We start from the raw sequence: 4,916 nt of genomic DNA on the forward strand, positions 1-4,916 counted from the left end.
GCTGCTGTTTTAGTATCACGCTAATGAAATGCTGCTTACTGCTGAAATAAAAGGAGCTGCACTGTAGTCAGTGGCAAATCCAACATATGGATTTTAACTCTAAGCAATCAGTAGAACTGTGCTGATAAGAAGGGACATGGGACTAAGCAGAGAATAGGGGAAGTAGATAAAAATAATGGCAGGAAGGCAGAAAAATCAGGAGGAAGGAAAGAGTCTGGGAGAATTAGGAAGAAAGATGATGGAAACAGAAGAATCATTGTTGGACAAGAAGGACATATCAAAAGTGAAGTAACAATCATGGGCAGCACAGTGGAAGATGTGAAACACAGAAAAGAGGGAAATGAATAATGTATTGCTCCATTTGCACTTCAGTTTTACAGTGGATTTTGGAGTTATAACAGTAATCTTAAAGTTTTCCAACAGAATTGGAATCAAGCTCTCACTTCATCCTTCACATCCTATTAGGCAGTTCTTAGATCATTACTTATTTATAGGCACTCATAATCTCCTATCGTGATTGTGTTAGCATTCCTGCAGCTTAAGCTTCTTGAGCTTTATATGTATTCCCTCTGGCATGACTTAAACACAGTCACCTCTACATCCATCTGAAGCTGGTCTTCCTCTTCATCGTGTCATTTTGAGTTTTCCCTCCCAGAACCTGAACAGATTCTCTTTGCCTTATCTCTTGTTGTATTATGCTATCAATTGTGTTTACAAGATCGTAATATATATACATATATACTCCATCCACAGTGCACTCCCCTACCGCAGTCACATCTTACATTGCATTGCCCTCTCCTCTTTGATTCTCTTCTGAATCCCCCCTTTTTCACTGAAGCCAGGAGGATCCCGACTGGTATCCTTAAAGAGTGTTTTATGGGGTGGAAGCCACATTTTTGAGACATGGACCTGTTGGAGCGTGTCCAAAGGAGGACCACAAAAATGATCCAAGGGATGGAACACCTCTCCTATAAGGACAGGCTGAGAGAGCTGGGGCTGTTCAGTCTGGAGAGAAGTCTCTGAGGAGACCTGATAGCAGCTTTTCAGTTTCGAAAGGGGAGATACGGGAGAGAAGGAGACAGACTCTTCAGCCGATTCTGATGGAACATGGGGAAATGGCTAAGCTCAAAGAAAGTAGATTTAGGTTGGGTATAAGGAAAAAAAATTACAGTGAGGGTGGTGAGGCACTGGAACAGGTTGCCCAGAGTTGTGGTTGATGCCCCGTCCCTGAAGACTTTCAAGGTGAGCCTGGATAAGGCTCTGAACAACCTGATCTAGCTGTGGATGTCCCTCTTCATTGCAGGGGAGTTGTACTAAATGACCTTAAAAGGTCCCTTCCAACTTTATGAATTCTATGATTCTGTGATTTGAACAGAAGAAAATTTTCCTGTCAGTCACTAAGCTGCATCCTGTCAAGTATAGTTTGTACATTTTCTGCTCTTAGGGCCAGTTCTGCACCTTCTTCTATGGATGGAAATTACCTACCCACAGGGGTACAAGAAAACCATTTCAGACAGTGCTGAAAGCCTTCCTGAGAAATGGCTCCAATAAACAAGTCTTGACTTGCAATCTGGCTCTTCAGGTTTTTGCTTTAGGCTATTGGGTTCTCTGAATCTCTACAAGAAAGGGAAATGGCAAGGAATACAAAGGTGATTTGGTTTATGACTGAATGAGAAGAGGCGGCTCGACTGCCCAGCTCTTGGGTGCTTTGCCTACCTTTGGCCCTTCCACTGCCCGTACCTCTCCAGCAGAGAGGGATTTAACTTGTTGCACATTTAATTATCTCATAACTTGAAGTAGAGGGATTAAGGCTTTGCTGTCTTCTTCTACATCTACTTTATAATGAAAGGAATTAAGAACAAGCAGTCTTGATGATATATCCTCTCTAATGCTGGAAAAAGGACCATCAGTGCTACAATTCACTGTTTTTGTAATTAGCCCATTTCTCTGCCCTAATATCTTTGATGAGCCAAAGTAGTCACCACCAGAAAAAAACTGCCCCATCAGCCCTGCATCTGGTAGTTGAGCAAATGACAGGTCCTGCCTATCATGCTCCTCACCAAGAGAGGAAGAGCTGATCACACTTAATGAGAAACTGAATTACAGTCACAGCAGAAACTCATTTGTAGCTCCATTTGTTTCTCAATGCGTTCTTAAAATATTATTTTGTTGTTTACTTAAAACTTACTATTTCAGTTGTCAGTTAAAAGTCGAATATGTGTAAGCAATTAAAAGTTTCCCTTGCGCCAGAAAAGTTTGAACTGCAAAGAAATTACCTGTTGTATCTGAGGAAATGTGATGTTACAAACCAGCTTGCCTGCTAACATACTCGGTATGCGTTTGTTTTATGTATAAGATGAAACCATTGTGTGTGCATCTTGGGGGGAAGATGCTATTCAGTATTTGTCCACAATCTAGAAGGCTTGTAGAAATTTGTATTCAGGCATTATCCAAATTAAACATTCATTAGTTTTGGGAGACAGTGGGACTGCTGAGTACACAGCCTGAAACACGAGTACATCAGTGCTTGCTATGTGTTGTGGTAACACCAATTCTCCAGGCTGACCCTGTGATGAGTACATTTCTGGCACCTCATCGTTCTGTGCTCGTATCAGCTGGGATATGAGCAGCCTGACCTTCCAGTCTGGCCCATCACCAGACTGCTCAGTGCCTGTATGACCATGCTGCCTCACGCTCCCATGGCTGGCAGCCAGCCACTTGAGACCTGCCCCTGTAAGGCCATGCAATGCCTACTCCCACCTCACCTACATTTACCTTTTCCCCAGCGTCAAAAGAAACTAACGGTGGTTAAGGCACCTGCCAGACTTTATTGCCTACATACTGTAGGCAGACCATTTCTGACTACATACTGTGTCCACAGCTCTGGAGAGCCACCACCAGGCAGAAGTGTCACTGGGTGATGAGACACCACCAGCTGCTGCTAGGACCATGTACTCCACTACACGCTCCTCCACATTGGGCATGACCACCATTATTTATTATTATCTTTTATTTATTTTTGGGGTGTTACTAGACAAGCCGCAAAACTGAGTGTGTTCCCTTAGAATTTTACCAAATGCCTTCCCCTCTGCATATAAATGTTAGCACCTATATCTCTTTTTTGCTATTGCTGCAGTTTTATTGGTCACTTAGTTCATGCAACAAATGGACAAGCACAGACAGGTACCATTTTTCACCTTATCTTGATATTATTTGACTTTGAATCAGTCCCAAGGTATTTTACAGGGTTTGCAAGCACTTAAGAGTTTGCACAGTATCTGTACCAAAGTCTCCAAAGATGGGCCACTGTCTCCTTTACTTATGGCAGCTTTAGTATAAGAAAACCAGAATGCAGTGGTGAGACTACTTGTCCTGCCACTTCTGACACAGCCCATAATACCCACAAAACCTCAAGAGGAGGAAAGTGTCCTCTCTTCTTTCTTCCAGGAGACAACTCCTATAACAAAAACACAGAGCAGATCCTTTCAGACCTCTGCTCCCCTACCAAACAGAATGCATGCTGTACCCTGGGAGACGAAGAGGTTGAGACAGGCCATGATCTGAGCTGAAATGCTAACAGAAAAAGCCTTCCTGTTGTGAGATCAGCTTTTAGTCTCAGCTCAGCAAAACAAGGCAACTCTGTTTAATTAGTGGCAGAAGAAAAACCTCTGTCTTCTGCGTCACATAGAAAATGCATCTGTCCCACTGAGGGACACACAGGAATTGTGTGTGTTTTAATTGTTCTTTTTGAGGTATCTATACCCAAAAGGTAAAAATTTCATCCTTCTCTCTTTTACTTGGCCTGAAAATCCTTTAAAATTTCCCTCCTGGAATCAGGTCCTTGATTTTCAGACCATATACTTAGTGGGGCCTATTGTTCACTCAGATCTCAAAAAGGCCCAGATGCTCTACTTCTCCCCATCCTTTGGATGTGAGCTCTCCCTCCCGGAGTCTACCAGTGGGCATGGTTGCTGGGGGCTGCAGAAGCCATGCACATGCTGCAATTTGTCTTTTCTGATTACAGACAGCTTAACAGGAGTAGGCAAAAATCAGCCACAGAAACTTGGCATAGATGTTTATATTTCAGATATCTCATATTTCATGGCTTTTTCTTACCATATGAACTCCACATGGCATTGCCTTCCACTCAGCCTTCAGCTGAAGGGCATCTTAGCTTTGATTTGCTAAGATGTGGAGGGGAGTTGTCCCTGCAGTGGCCAGACAGGGCTGGAAAAGAAGGTGTCCCCTTGTGTGTTCTGAACTAGTTTTGACAGGGTGGATCATCTGGCTTAGTGACAGTCTCTTTGTAAAGGATCTTGTCCAGCTTATGATAGGAATGGTAAACCTGCAGAGCTGCTCCAGACTTTTCAATGGAATTAACACATTCCACATGGAACTTTCACGTTCCAATGAAACGGCTTCCTGATCTGTGCATGTGAACATAGGACAGATCCACTGCATCTGAACCATAGCACTAGTAGGAACCGAGCACTCATCCTCAATGCCTCCTCTGCACTTATAAGGGATGGCTGCTCCGTGACACACAGCACTGGGCACAGGCACAAGGAGGGGACACAGGGTAGCTCAGAAGGCTGGTCTGCAAACTAAAATCCAGCAAGGTGCTGTGGCTATGGGTGGTAGGAAACTGCCTGCCTGCCTCCTTGCCGCCACACCATCTGGGCAGTATGTGTGAGCAGAGACGAGGACTCCTACAAGAAATTCAGTCCAACAGCACAAGCACACCCACTCAGTGCATAATGCCACTGTCAGTGTCAAGAGAATTAAACTCATCTTTTGTTTTTCAGGAGTCAGGTGGTAGACAGCTCTAATTAGGGCTCATCCATAAAGCACCAGGATGTTATCAACAAGATCACATGCAAAGGTACCATAGTTCCAATGTACGTTTCTTTATATCC

The sequence above is a fragment of the Excalfactoria chinensis genome, chromosome 2, assembly GCF_039878825.1.
Source record: "Excalfactoria chinensis isolate bCotChi1 chromosome 2, bCotChi1.hap2, whole genome shotgun sequence".
NCBI classification, from domain to species: domain Eukaryota; kingdom Metazoa; phylum Chordata; class Aves; order Galliformes; family Phasianidae; genus Excalfactoria; species Excalfactoria chinensis.